The sequence below is a fragment of the Triturus cristatus genome, chromosome 1_1 (genome assembly GCF_964204655.1).
Source record: "Triturus cristatus chromosome 1_1, aTriCri1.1, whole genome shotgun sequence".
Taxonomy (NCBI): Eukaryota; Metazoa; Chordata; class Amphibia; order Caudata; family Salamandridae; genus Triturus; species Triturus cristatus.
In genome coordinates, this window is record NC_140579.1 from 367,295,620 (window position 1) to 367,311,980 (window position 16,361).

Genomic DNA, 16,361 nt, shown 5'->3' on the forward strand with positions numbered 1-16,361 from the left:
TAAGGGGGTCTGCACAACCCAGTATAGTGAAAATGACCTGATGAGCTCTGATACAGGCATTCTTTTATCTACCAATAGAAGAAGGGTGAGGTGGGAAAAAATGGTTAATCTGCCAGGTGCAATTCAAGATCTGTATTTTAAGATAATTCCGTCACTGGAAGCAGTAGGGCTCCTACTGCTCGAATCTCCCACTAAGGGTACATACAAAAAATTTGAGGAATTGAACCTAGAGCTAAACACTATACTGGCCAATCCTATAACCCCTATGGAAAGAAAGAGCTCCACTTTACCAAAGTGGTACAACGCATCATGTAGGCAAGCGAAAAAACAACTCTTGAGTGCACTCAAATCCACCAACAATAAAATACTAATAAAACAGAAACGCTGGGAATATAAAACATTAATTGCCCAAGCTAAAGCAGAGTGGGATGCTGACAATTGGGATAAATTAACACAGGCACTTAAAAATAATGACTCGAGAACATTCTGGCAAATTGTCAACACGGGTTCGTCCGCTCCCATCCCAGCAGTTGTCCCTAATATAGCCGCTAGTGTTTGGGAGGTTTATTTCTCAGCTCTCTACGGCTGTGATACCAGTTTTCCTCCTGATGGCTCGAGCGTAGAGGCTAACTCGGAGGAGCCCGCTGCATTCCAGTGGCTAGACGAGTTTGGGGCCCAAGAAGTTGTAGATATTTTGAATACTCTCCCTACTGGGAAAGCCCCTGGTCTAGATAAGCTTCCTGGTGACCTTTTTAAAAATGAGCCGTTAATATGGGCTCCCTATTTAACGGCATTATTCAATGCCATCCTAAAAGGTATGGCAATTCCCACCACTTGGTCTGGAGCAGAGATAGTTCCAATTCACAAAAAAGGTTCCCCTTTACTTCCCGGTAATTACAGGCCGATTAGTCTTATAGACGTTTCTCAAAAAAATTTTGACTTCAAGACTGGATGGAGGAGTGTTCCGTCCTTAGTTCCTACCAGGCTGGGTTTAGGAAAAAGGTCTCTACGATAGATCAAATTTTTCGGCTTATGCTTTTACACTGGAAGTGTGTCCATGCTGAGGCGGGATCACTCTATACTGTGTTTGTCGACCTCCGGGCGGCCTTTGATCTGGTTCCTAGATCAAAATTATGGACTGTCTTAGCTAAATTGGGTGTCCCTGCCCCCCTGCTGAATATCATAATTCGCCTACACAAGGGGAATTTTGCACAAGTCAGGTACGGGAAGTTTGGAACACTTACCTGAAGATTTGCTGTAGAGTAGGGAGTCAGGCAAGGTTGTGTCCTGGCCCCTACCCTTTTCTGTCTCTACGTTAATGGAGCCTTCACGTACCTAGACAAGGTTATAAACAGTGATGCCCCTAAGCTAGATCGCAGTTGGGTTCGCTGACGATACCCTACTGCTTTCTAAATCCCCCTTTGGCCTACAGAGGGTACTGGATGGGTTTGAGCTATTTTGTTTGGATCACGGGTTGGAAATTAACACTTTGAAAACCAAATTTATGATCTTTAACCCGCCATCTAATTTAAGAAAATGGCAAATGCATAAACAATAGCTGTATAATATTAACAGTAATTTTTAAACTAAATACATATAAACATTCCACAAAGACAGACCTACTCTCTAACACACGCTCTCTGCCACATGCTCTCTGCCACACACTCTCTGACACACGCTCTTTACCACATATTCTTTTTACATACTATATAACACACACTCTCTACTACACACATTTACATGCACACCCCCTACTACATGCACCATAACGAACATTTACATCTCTATTAACTTTATTAGCCTCACTTCTATGCTTTACTACTTGCTCTATACTACATACAGTGCTCCGACTACTCTCTCTACTACTTCATATATACTACACACTGTCTATTCTTCACTCTCCTCTTGTTTTTTCTTACTTTTTTACACTTTCAAGCTATAAGTTGACAATAGCTGATGATGAGAAAGTGAGCATGCAGGTGAGAACCAAGCTGCAAACTCCAATGGTGTTACTTACGTGAGGCACTGTCAACTTTTTTCACAACTTTTTACTTTGTATATCTCTATGTTCACACCAGTAATACACTTTATTACTCTACAAATACTGTCTGCCACATACTCTTTGCCACACACTCTCTGCTACACGCTCTCTGACACATGCTCTCTGACACACGCTCTCTGACACACGCTCTCTGACACACTCTCTCTGACACACACTCCATGTATGCTGCTACACAGAGACAACACAAGCTGGGGTACACCAGGAAAATAAACATAAAAATCCATTAGATGAGCAAGAAAGACAAGATGGCTTACTTGAGACCCGCAAACAGCATACATACTGTGAGAAGCACTCCATGCATGACGCTGCACGGAAATTACACGGGCCAGGGTAGACCTGACAAAGAAACACAAAAATGCATTCGATGAGCAAGTAAGACAAAATGGCTTACCTGAGACCCACAAAGAGGAGCATACATACCAAGAAATGCACTCTATGGATGGCTCTGCACAGTCAACTAATGCATTATTGCATTTCCAGAACTGGATTAAGGGGAACGTTTCAATGGAGCGCTCAAATTGCTCATCAAGCGAATCAGTGTGTGTGTGTGTAAGTGTGTCTGTGGAGTATGTTAAAAAATAGAGATAAATAACATTAATGAAAACAGGATTAAACTAGATAAGCCAGTGTTGCAAAGAAAGTAAACAAGCAATTGTTTGGGAAGTTTTTGCAGCCAACCTCATCATAAAATGATGTACTATACACAGCACAAGCTAACATACACACTTTAATACAAACTCTCTAGCCACGGGCTGAGGTAGACCTGTAAAAGAAACAGAAAAATGCATTAGATGAGAAACATAGACAAGATGGCTTACCCGGGACACGAAAACAGCAGCATACATACCAGCAAAAATACTCCTTGCATGACGCTGCACGGAGACACAGGCCAGGGTAGACCTGAAAAAGAAACACCCCAAAACAAATTCTACCACATACTCTTAACACACACCCCTCCTACCACACGCTCTCTGCCACACGCTCTCTGCCACACGCTCTCTGCCACATGCTGTCTGCCACACCCTCTCTAACACCCTCTCTACTATACTCTCTAGCACACACTCACTATTACATTGTCTAATACTTACTACTACTCCCTCTTTATTACACACATTACTAATATTTACTCTTTACTACTACTCACTCTATATGACACACATTACTAATATTTACTCTTTACTAATACTCACTCTATATTACACACTTCTTAAACTACACTCTATTACACACATTTAACTACACATTCAAAAATAATCACTCTCTACAACACTCTTTAACACACACTCTTTTTTTACATACTCTATAACACACACTCTAAAACACACACACTCTGCTACACACATTCAGATGCACACCCCCTACTAGTTTACAGACAATCTACTACATTCACCCTAGTCAACACTTACAACTCAAAGAACTTGTCTAATCACTTTATTACACTCACTACTATGCTTTACTACTTACTCTATACTACATACACTGCTCCTACTACTCTCTTTACTAATTCATATATACTGCACACTGTCTATTCTTAATTTCCTCTCTCTTTTATACTTACTTTTTTACTCTTTCCTGTTATAAGTTGAAAATAGCTGATGATGAAAAAGTGAGTATGCAAGTGAAATGCAAAATGCATACTCATATGGTGTTACTTACGTGAGGCATTGGCAACATTTTTCAGCAGTTTCATAACTTGCTACATCTCTTTGTTCACACTCCTATTGCATTGTATTACTCTACTAAACAAACTTTGTTACTCTTTAATAAACATTCTGCTATACATTCTCTATTATGCACCCTCTACTACACACACTCTTCAAGACACTTTATTACACACTCTCACTATACACTTTCTATCACACACTCTCTACCACACTCACTATAACACACACTCTTTACAATGCATGATATACAACACTCTCTACAACACGCACTCTACAACACACTCTCTACAACACACACTCTACAACACGCACTCTACAACACACACTCTACAACACACACTCTTTTTACATACTCTATAGCACACACTCACTACTACACATATTTAAATGCACACCCTCTACTACATGCACCCTAATCAACACTTACATCTCTACTCACTTTATTACCCTACTATGCTTTACTACTTACTCTATACTACATACATTACTCTTACTACTCTCTCTACTACTTCATATATACTACACACTGTGTATGCTCTCCTCTTTCTTTTTTTTTCCTTACTTTTTTGCACTTTCCAGCTATAAGTTGACAATAGCTGATGAGAAAGTGAACATGCAGGTGAGAACCAATCTGCAAACTCCAATGGTGTTACTTACGTGAGGCACTGTCAACTTTTTTCACAACTTTTACCTTTGTATATCTTTATGTTCACACCAGTAATACACTTTATTACTTGACAAACACTCTCTGCCACACACTCTCTGCCACACACTCTCTCTGCCACACACTCTCTCTGCCACACACTCTCTCTGCCACAGTTTCTATCCTACACTCTCTACTACACACTCTGCAATACACTCTCTGCCACACACTTTAATACACACTCACTGTCACACGCTCTCTGCCACATGCAATCAGAAAACATTAGAAGTAACAAAAGCATATTTAGCAATGACAGTAAGTTAGCAAAAGGGCAAATCCATAAACAATAGATTCATAATGTTAACAGTACTTTTTTTAATAAATACATATAAACATTAGCTAAAGATTGCACTTACCATAATGTAGCTGCGGCACGCCCTACCGTTCATTCTGGAGACCAGCAGAACAGACGGACACCCCCAAATTCAATGAAAAACATGCCTGCACTGTCATAGTCAAATGAGGAACTTCACACAAAGTACAAATAACAGCACTTTCGTCAAAAAACGTCTATTGGCATTACCCCAAAACATTATCTATATATCTAATTAAACTCAATTAATATTACAAAAAAGCACACTATGAACTGGACAAAATATAGAATAAAACACAAACAGATTATACTAAGAATTAATTAATGACTATAAAATAAATACACAACAATACCTATTGGACTTACCTTAAACAAGCTGCAGTGAGAATGTAACATAAAGCAATTTCAATCAACCAAAAAATTGCATAACACAGAAAAACCAAATATCACACTGTTTCTTAATGTAGCTGTGTGACACCCTAATACAACAGGCTAACTTACCTTGACACACTACTACACAATCAGAAAAGATTTGCAGAAACCAAAACAACATTAAGCAATGACAGTAATTTAACAAAAGGGCTAATACATAAGCTATAGATTCGTATTGTTAATAGTAATTTTTATACTAAATACATATAAACATTAGACAAAGCCATTAGACATACTCTATAACACACACTCTCTACCACACACACTTTCTACCATACTCTCTATCACACTCTCTCTACCACACTCTCTACCATCAACCTCTCTACTACACATTCTCTGCGACACACTCTCTACCACAGACTTTAATATACAGTCTCTCACACACACACTTTCTACCACACACTCTCTGCCATCCCCTCTCTACAACACACACACTGAGTGTTTGCCAGAGTGTGTTTGCCAGAGTGTGTGTGCCAGAGTGTGTGTGCCAGAGTGTGTGTGCCAGAGTGTGTGTGCCAGAGTCACACATGCTCTGTCACGCGCGCTCTGTCACGCGTGCACGTCACGCGTGCTCTGTCATGCGCCCTCTGTCACGTGCACTCTACAACACACACTACAACACACACTCTACAACACACACTACTACATACTTAAATGCACACCCCCTACTACATGCACCCTAGTCAAATCTTACTACTCAAGTAACATCTCTACTCACTTTATTACCCTCACTACTATGCTTTACTACTTACTCTATACTACATACACTGCTCCTACTATTCTCTTTATTACATCATATATACTACACCATCTATTCTTCACTCTCTTCTCTCTTTATTCCTTTCTTTTTTACACTTTCCTGTTATAAGTTGGCAATAGCTGATGATGAAAAAGTGAGTATGGAAGCGAAAAGCAAAATTCATACTCCCATGGGGTTACTTACGTGAGGCACTGCCAACATTTCTCTGCACTTTTCTAACTTGTTATTTCTCTTTGTTCACACTACTATTACACTGTATTACTCTATTAAACACACTGTACTACTCTTTCATAAACACTCTGCTATACATTCTTTGTTATGCACCCTGTACTACACACGCTCTTCAACACACTCTTTCTCACACACTCTTTAGCGCACACTCTTTACCACACTCTCTCTACAAAACTCTCTGCTGCACACTCTCAGCTGCACACTCTCTGCCGCACACTCTCTGCCGCACACTCTCTGCCGCACACTCTCTGCCGCACACTCTCTGCCGCACACGCTCTGCCGCACACGCTCTCCCGCACACGCTCTCCCACACACGCTCTAGTGCACACGCTCTGCCGCACACGCTCTGCCGCACAGCCGGGGTAGACCTGTAAAACAAACAGAAAAATGCATTAGATGAGAAACATAGACAAGATGGCTTACCTAAAACCCGCAACCAGCATCATACATTCCGGCCAAAACACTCCTTGCGTTATGCTGCACGGAGACGACGCGGGCCGGGGTAGACCTAAAAAACAAACACAAAAAACATTAGATGAGAAAGAAAAACCAGATGGCTTACCTGATCAAGTAGACCTCAAAAACAAACACCCAAAAAACACATTAGCAAACAAGAAATGTACATAAACAAAGATCGCTTACCTTAGAGTTTCGGAAATCGCTCTGTACATCCCAGCAAGAGACATGAATAAACACGAGAACGTCCCTATAAAAAAAATATACATACTAACACGCCTACCAGTGTAAAAGGGACGTGCTTCAAAAAGAGAAAGAAGCGAAAAAACACACCCCCAAATCCGAAAATGACGTGGCTTGTTTCGACAGATAAAGCTCTTCTCCAATGGCTGAACAGCATTTAAGAGGCCAGCTAATGGAGAGGAGGGGCGGGTTCAAGCACCACTATTGAAAAACAATAAATCTCGCAAGCGAGACTACGCACGCTCTCTATCACACGCTCTCTATCACATGCTCTCTATCACACGCTCTCTACAACACACACTCTCTACAACATACACTCTTTAACACACACTACTACACACTTAAATGCACACCCCCCACTACACGCACCCTAGTCAAAACTTACAACTCAAGTAACTTCTCTACTCACTTTATTACCCTCACTACTATGCTTTACTACTTACTCCTTTCTTTTTTACACTTTCCTGTTATACGTTGGCAATAGCTGATGAAGAAAAAGTGAGTATGGAAGCGAAAAGCAAAATTCATACTCCCATGGGGTTACTTACGTGAGGCACTGCCAACATTTCTCAGCACTTTTCTAACTTGCTATTTCTCTTTCTTCACACTACTATTACACTGTATTACTCTACTAAACACACTGTACTGCTCTTTCATAGACATTCTGCTATACATTCTTTGTTATGCACCCTGTACTACACACGCTCTGCAACACACTCTTTCTCACACACTCTTTATCACACACACTCTACAAAACTCTGATGCACACTCTCTGCTGCACACTCTCTGCTGCACACGCTCTGCTGCACACGCTCTGCTGCATACTCTCTGCCGCACACTCTCTGCCGCACACTCTCTGCCGCACACTCTCTGCCGCACACTCTCTCCCGCACACTCTCTCCCGCACACGCTCTGCCGCACACGCTCTGCCGCACAGCCGGTGGAGACCTGTAAAACAAACACTCTTTACTACTCTCTACTAAACAATGTTTAATACACGCTTATCTACATACACTATACTACATACTCTACTACACTATTCTCTACTACTAACTCAATAATGCAAATACTCTACTAAACACTTTCATTCTTTCTTACCATACAACAACTTTCTTTATACTAATATGTAAATTCATCATTAATACTTGTTTTCATTCTTCCCTAGATTGCTGTCGCAAGTTGTTAATTCCTTATCAAAACATCATCAAGGTGAAAGTAGCTTACTATTTTGTTTATCTATCCGCCTGTAACAAACAGCGTTTCAAAAATATCAGTAGGGTAGATATATATATATATATATTCACTGAAAAAACCATAGGTTTCACACACGTTATAGTTAGGAATTAGCATTTAAAAAACCTTGCAAATTCACTGAAAAAACCATAGGTTTCACACATGTTATAGTTAGCTGGACATTTCACTCGTAAAAAAGCAATGAAATTCCCCCGTTATAGTTAGTGCAGGCAACTATAACTCACGCGACCGCAATCCTCTGCTGATGACGTCAGATATTACAGGGGCGTGTAATGCGCATGCGCGAGTGAGTCTTACGTACGCGCTCCGTAAGCGCTCCGTAAGCGTCACGTTTGCGCATGCGTACTTGTTTACGAGCGCGCACCGTAAGCTTACGGAGCGCGCACGGTAGGTCATGTGATCCACAAAGAACACTTTTCATTGGTTGAAACTACTTTCAGTTCCAGAAACTTCCCACACCACACCCATTCCCCTCATTACTGCTTGAGATCCCCTAGGAGAAGGAGCTGAATTGACATTGAGATACAATGGCAGAGCAGCAGACCTCTTCTGAGAGTGAGCCTAGCAGCACCATCATCAGACAGAGAAGGAGGAAACAAAAGGATTCTTTTGTGTGGGAGTATTTTACTTTTCCAGAGGGGCAGAAAAAGGTCAATGCTCCATTGGTCACTTGCACACTTTGTGACCGTGTTTTATCTAGAGGAGATCCAAGGAAGAAGTATTCCTTTGGAAATCACTCTATGATGAGACACCTTAGGGATAAACATCCCAGGACCTTTGCTCGACATACTGAAGAAAACTCTTCAGTAAGTCACCGGAGCCCAACCTCAGAAGCTCAGCCGAGTACATCATCGGCAGCTCAGCTGAGCCCTTCCTCTGAGGTGGGAGAATCACCTTCTTCTGCTCCTCTGGACATTAACCCTCGATTTCGGAGGGTTTCAATGAGGTGTACAACGTGTTGTGGTCTTATTGTTTTTGGGGAGACCAGTGTTTCCCTTATTAACAATAAGATAGACCAGCACGTTTGTAGACGCTCATAATATTCCCATTCTTTCTTTCCTCTATCCCTGTATTAACCCAACGGCTCTTTTAAGAGCCAACCTTACCTCACAATTTTTTTTTTTTTTTTTAAGCTTTCCTTTTTGCAAAAAATTTTTTGCCGTGCGCGTACGGTGCGCATAATCGCGGAATAGTTACGCAAAGTTCACGGAATTTTTCTCGCGGAATTTCTCCGTTTACGCCGTGTGCGTACGCTACGCGCATTCGGCGATTTTTCGAAAAAAATTAAAATTAATTTTTGCCCTTGGGGGTCCTTCTAGGACCCCCTGACAAAGGCTAGGGGGTCAGGAACTGTCCACCCTGCCCCCTTTACACGTTCTCCACCTTTGTTTTTCACCCCCTCAGACTGCGAGAGACAAAATGGCGGCCGACACTTCCTGGTTTCGACCGATTCGAATTTTTACTGAGATCTAACAACCAATCAGAATCGCGCTCGTGCACGGCGGCGTGCACGTACGGTAAGCTTACGGTACGCGCTCGGAGCGCGCCTATAGATATATATATTGATTTAAATGCTATTTTCTCAGGAAATACTGAACAGATTTACACGAGACCTTCAAAAGGCACATCCCTGACCTGAGGGCTACCTCTCTGCCAAATTTCAAGTAATTCTGTTCAGCCGTTCGGGCTGTAGCTCGGACTAAAGGTCCTATGGAAAAATGCATGGGGAAAACGCGTTTTGGGACCCCCCCTTTTTCTCAGCCCCCGCTTGACGAATCCCCCCGAGACTTTCAGGGAAGTAGCGGAATGGAGCGCCCCACCTATTTTGAGAATTTCGCGAGGATTCGTCAATCGACCCCAAAGTTATTCCAAATAGAATGTTGCGGATTTCCTATGGAAACACGGTCCTAACTATAACTATCTACTGGCGACCGCCAGTAGATAATATATATATATATATATATATACATATATGAAATTCACTGAAAAAACCATAGGTTTCAGGGGTGTTGTAGTTAGCTGGACTTTTCACTTGTACAAAACCATTGAAATTCCCCCGTTATAGTTAGTTCAGCTAACTATAACTCGCGCGCCCGCAATGCACTGCTGATGACGTCACATATTACATCACTCATGACATGGTCAGTGACATCACTCATGACATCACTGATGACATCTCAAATGACATCACTGATGACATCATCCAGTGAATGTGTGTTTTTCTGAAAATTAAATATGTTTTATATATGTATATCTCAAGGTCGATGGAAGAATAAATGGGTCTATAAGTGTCTAAATGGATGATTTGTTTTTGAAAAATTGATTGTGTAACTGACTGATTAAGTGTATCATAGTGAATACATGGCTTAGTGAGTAATGTTTAAATATGTAAATATCTGTATCAGTCTCTCACTTTGTGTATAAGTGGCTGCATGGGTGTCTATATAGGTTATTAGTTGGTTTTTTGAGTATCAGTCTGAGTGTCTGCATGGTTCGGTGGGGGGTATTACGTAGTGCATAGGTGCATGATTGAGTGACTCACTCTTTGTATGTGTTGAAGACAGCATGTGTGCAGGACTGTATGGGTGGATGAGTGTGTGTATGGGTGTGTTAGTGAGTGAATGACTGTCTCAATAGTGTCTTTATGAGTAACTACATATGTTTTAAACTAGTATATGTGACTATTGGTGTATATAAGTGAGTATATGTGAGAGTGAGAGATTGAAAGAGTTCCTGTATGAATAAGTATGTGTTTCTATAAGTGATTGTTTAAAAGACTAAGTATGTGTAAGTTTCCGTAGAAGTAAGTGTGGTGGTGTGTGTATAACTGTATATGCAAATAAATGTATGTTTAATTCTTTATTAGCATGAGTGACTATGTGTGTGAGTAACTCTATGGATGAGTGGCATTGTGTAACAGGATGTATAGGTGTATGAGTACATATGATGAGTGAATACATGTATGAGTGACTGTATAGGACTGTTGGTGAATGAGTGGATGTGTATGTGGATCTTAGAATTACTGAAGAGGTTGTTGTAACTGGTATTGGTATGTCCATTGTTTTGAAAAGTTTAGTCTCTATTTTTGAATGTGTGTATCAAAGGTTATATTAGGGTGAGAGGAGGTCTGCCACTCTATCACAAGGATGATGTCATCAGTGATGTCATTTGAGATGTCATCAGTGATGTCATGAGTGATGTCACTGACCATGTCATGAGTGATGTAATATGTGACGTCATCAGCAGTGCATTGCGGGCGCGCGAGTTATAGTTAGCTGAACTAACTATAACGGGGGAATTTCAATGGTTTCGTACAAGTGAAAAGTCCAGCTAACTATAACACCCCTGAAACCTATGGTTTTTTCAGTGAATTTCTGAGGTTTTTTAAATGCTAATTCCTAACTATAACGTGCCTGAAACCTATGGTTTTTTCTGTGAATTTCAAAGGTTTTTTAAATGCTAATTTCTAACTATGCCTACAGAGATAGGACATGTGAAGAAAGAAGAAAAAATGCACAGAAAGAAAAAAAAGAAGTGCAGAAAGAAGCAACAGAAGTCCTCAAAGACGAAGAAAAGTGCAAGAAGAAGGATAACGTGCAGAAAGAACAAAAAGAAGAGCAGAAAGAAGCCTTGTTGCAAAATCATCCTGTACCCTCAACTTTTTCAAACGGATACTGGTGGTAACTGAGTCTGACTAACCAGTCCTAGAGCCAGTGCTATGTTAAAAGACACTTAGAATACAGTGAAAACACCTACATACACTAGGGAACATTATGCGTTGGGGTCCCCCTGTGATTAGCATGACCTCCTCTGTAAGCCCCTAGTATATAATAGGGCAGGGGGATTAAAACTACTTCTTAAAACAGGCCACAGGGCGTTTTTGCACACGTTAACTCAGGCCCCGTCCCCTCCCTTCACCACTGTGTAAACATGCCCTGTGTCCGTTTTTAGTTGGGAGATTAAGTTCATTTGAATCCTGAGGGTCCAACTAGCCCACTAGGTACCTCCAGTAAGTGCCACAGAGATGCGTTGCAGAGAGGTGTAAAAAGTGGCACAGCCTGGACCACCTCTCTGCAATGCAGCTCAATGGCGCTTACTGGAAGCACTTGGTGGGTTAGTTAGCCCCCAGGCGCCCTCAGTATTGAAGGGAAATTATATCCCCAATTTAAAACGTGCCATAGTGCGTGTTTGCACACGTCACTTCAGGCCCCGTCCCCTCCCTTCACCACTGTGTAAACGCGCCCTGTGGCTGTTCTAAGTTGAGAGATTAAGTCCCCTTGAATCCTAAGGGTCCCTAGGGTCAAACTAGACCACTAGGTACCTCCAGTAAGCGCCACAGAGCTGCGTTGCAGAGAGGTGTAAAAGGGGCTTGGCCTCAGAACACCTGTCTGCAGCGCAGCTCCCTGGTGCATACTGGAGATGCCTGTTGGGCTAGTTGGCCCTCAGGGACCCTCAGTATTGAAGAGGAATTAATTCCCCAACTTACAACTCGCCAGGGGGCGCGTTTGCAGAGTGCTGCAAGGAGGGGGCGTGGCCTCCGGCACGATGCCAGTCTTTTATTTATTTTAATTTTTTAAGAAGGGGGGCTGTGTGGTTCCCCTTCTTATTCTAATTTATTGGCCCTGATGACCCCATCCCCCAGGGCGTGTCTCCTAATTATATTTTTTTGACTCCAATCCCCAGGGCCGGCCACTGTTTTTTATTATTTTTAAAAAATATATATTTATAGACACACCTAGGACATGCTGGACAAACCGTACGTACCTATCACCATGACGATTTGCGTGATATTCATTAAAAGGCGACTATGCATACAATGAATCCACGTGGAATGTATTTACACCACTAGTGAAGCTCTGACATGTCTGATGCCCTACCGTGCCTAATCCCGGTAGACACCCTTGTCGTTTATTTATACAAACATGGGTAGCTATTGACGGGCACATTTAATACACATGCACACCAAGCCATTCAAAGGGGATTCGACAAAAATTCGACCAAAACTATGGAAGAAACCCCCCTCATGGTTAATAAAACACACATCCACTGCCGGATGTGTAATACTTTTTATTTTACTCTCTGGAAAGGGGACGAACATCACTTGAGAGTCACAGCGCGCTCCTGGCAGAGCCCAATGCTGTGTTACACCCACCATTGCCTGCTGAGTGCCACACACCTCTGTGTTGTATTCCACTAGCTAGTGCATATGCTATGACACTCTCTAGCCCATGTGCACTGTAACACCACCCCGTGAATATGTCATGCCACACTTGTCTTCGCACGGGTTATATTGCCCCATCTAACGTGCCTTCCTCGATGCCTACGTTATAACGCACAGTGCTATGCCATACATATTACAATCTGGGATCCATATCTTTGTCACAGTGCATATGCAATGTTACACTCCCCAGCACATATTTTATATTACAACTTTAGAGACTAGTTAGGTTACACAACACTGCCCTGTGCATATTACACTCCAAGGCGCATATCGCATAGCACGCGCTAGTGCCTGTGCTATCTCGCGCTCTCCAATGAATCTGTCATTGCGCACAATGTATTGCATATTATATTTCACGCCCGGTTCATCTTATATCACACTTTTTGGTGCAGAGTTTATACCATACACTATATCTAGTTTTCATTTTCAATCGTGCTCTCAGGACTATGTTCTATATAACACTGTGTTCACCTACCCTTTTCACGGGCATTACATTTTGCGATAGGGGGTGGAGGGTCAGGGGGTGTTTCTGCCAAGTGAGCCCGGAGTCACAGTCACAAACGTCCTCTTCTTCCTGAATAAAAGTGAGATTATGCTGCATACTTGTTCATGTTTTAAGTAGTTCGCACAGACACACGTTTTAAAAACAATAAAGTTCCTAATACCCGCCTTCTCTGAACAGTTAGCTTGCTGCCCCATCCCCCTCCTCCCTATCCTCTGTTGTGTGAATCCATGGACTAGCCTACTCCCTCCTGCTATGCATGGTCTGATGTGCTGCCACTGCCCTCAATTTAGTATGATGTACCAGTCCACTCCTCCTGCCCTCCTTGCCCAATTCTATGCCCCATCATTGACCTCCTGCCTAAACTCTGTGCTTAGCTTGCTGCCCCTATTCTCCTTCCCCCTGCCCTCCGATGTCTTTGTGTATGCCCCTGCTCCATCCTTTTTGCCCACCATGTTCCATGGACCTGCCACTCCTATCTACTCTGAGTGTTCTGTTGAGCTGCCACTCCCCTCCCACCTGCCTAGCATTGCCAGATGACTGTAACCTGTCCCTGCCACCTCTACCCTGCCTGTCCACATGCCATGCCCCTATCCTCCTCCTCCTGTCCTACATGGTCCATTGTACTGCCAAACCCTTCTGCCCTCCCTGGTCTGTTGTGCTGCAACTGCTCCTCCTGCCTGCCCCGTGCGGTCTGTTGTGAGGCCCCTTCCCCTGAACTTTCTTGTCTGTGCACAGGTCCTGACCCTCCCTTCTATCCTCCATCGTCCTTTGTACATGCCCCTGCACCCTCCTTCTTGCCCATCATAGCCATTGTGCTACCACTAACCCTCCCACTTGCCATGCATGGTCTTCTGTGCTGCCATGGCCCCTCCCACCTTCCCTGTGTGGTCAGTTAGCTGCCCCTGAACCCCTCCCACCTTCCCTCCATGGTCTGTGTGTATGCCATCACAGTCTCACTGTTGCTCTTCATGGTGTGTCTTGCTTCTAGTGCCCATCCTGCCTGACCTCCATGGCTATCTTGCTGCTCCTGCCCTGCCCCCTTGCCCCCAGCCCTCTGTTTACATGTGAAGACCCCTACTCCCTCCCTCCTGGCTTGTCTGTTCCATTGTAATGCCCCTGATCCATCCCTCCTGCCCTTTATGGTCTGTTATGCTGCAGCTTTCTCTCCTGTCTGTCCATTATGGTCCTGCCTCTTGCCCCTCTGTTCTCTGTTGTCCATGTGCATGGTCCTGTCCCCTCCCTCTTGCTTTCTATGGATTGTTGTGCTGCACTCCCATCCCGCATGCCCTGTGTGGTGTATTGTGCTGCTGCAAACCCTGATGCCTGCCCTGCAGGGTCAGTTTGGTGAACCTCTCCATATCCCCCCTGTCCTCTGTTATCCAAGTCCATGTCCCTACCCCATTTCCTTCCATGATCCAATGTACCATACTTGCGAACATTTTGAACTTGGTAAGAGGGAGATTTTGAAAAAAAACTGGGGTATTGATTTTCCCCTTTGAGTTACATTGAAAAAGATGAGATTGTAGACAGGAGACAGATAAAATAAAGCCCATTTGAGCTTAAAAACATTGGACGTTTCCTGGCTGAATCGGGTCTGTTGGCATGTATGGTTGTACTACCATTGCCTCTTCCTTCTGCCCACAATGGTCTATTACATTGCCACAGCCTCTCTTGCAAGTCCTGTATTGTTGGTTTGTTGCCCCTGCCCCCCTTTCCACTGCCCTCCATAGTCTGTTGTGCTGCCACGGCCCTTCCTGCCTGCTCAGTGTGGTTAAATTGTTGCCTTTGCACCCTCCTACCTGCCTTCAATTTTCAGAGTCCGTGCCCCTGGCCTCTGCCTCTCAACAGTATCCTAATGAACAACTAGATTGCTAACATTCTATATTTATTACAAAAGTGTGGAATGCCTGACGTCATCTTGATGTAATCAAAACTGTAATACCTAGAGCATTTCCTTTAGAAATTACATATATGAGAGGGTCTTATTGGCATCAAAATTATGGTTAGTGCTCTAAAAGACTAAAATAAGGACATATTTTCTGAGTTTTCAAATAGCGAGAAAGCACTTTTAAATTATTTGTTACCTTTATGTTTTTTTATCCAGTTGACCACTTGATTGAATGTTGCACTTAGGGGAGAGGATGTGGTGTTACTTCCAGAACTGCAGACTTTGCAACTGGGGAACCAGGTTGTAGTTTCTGCTTCAGCTCAACATTCTTTGATTCTGGTCAAATCACTTAGTCTCCCCATGTCTACAACCAAAATGAATTTGTTCTTGTGTGATGTAACCAATGCTCATGTAAAGCACTCCAATACCTGACAAGTCTGCACTATATAACACTGCAAAAACACAAAATAATAAGTGTTTTGCACACTTCTGTCATTGGGCTATATTTGGGCTACATCTGGGTGATTTTGGGCTACATTTGGGCTCTTTTGTCTCCGGTGGCCATCTTGGGAGATTTATTTGTTATGAAGTTTCCTAATTTCCTCATGTACTGCAGTCTCCTCAGTAGG

General features: G+C 42.8%; 1 long non-coding RNA gene across 1 annotated transcript in view; it reads left to right on the forward strand.

Moving 5' to 3' along the window:
* The window catches only part of LOC146870229 (uncharacterized), a 44,229-nt gene that overhangs the window by 5,448 nt on the left and 22,420 nt on the right, over window positions 1-16,361 (forward strand). Inside the window, exon 2 of the long non-coding RNA XR_014970060.1 lies at window positions 8,030-8,073. This is a non-coding gene — a long non-coding RNA (uncharacterized LOC146870229). The remainder of the gene's footprint in view (window positions 1-8,029; window positions 8,074-16,361) is intronic.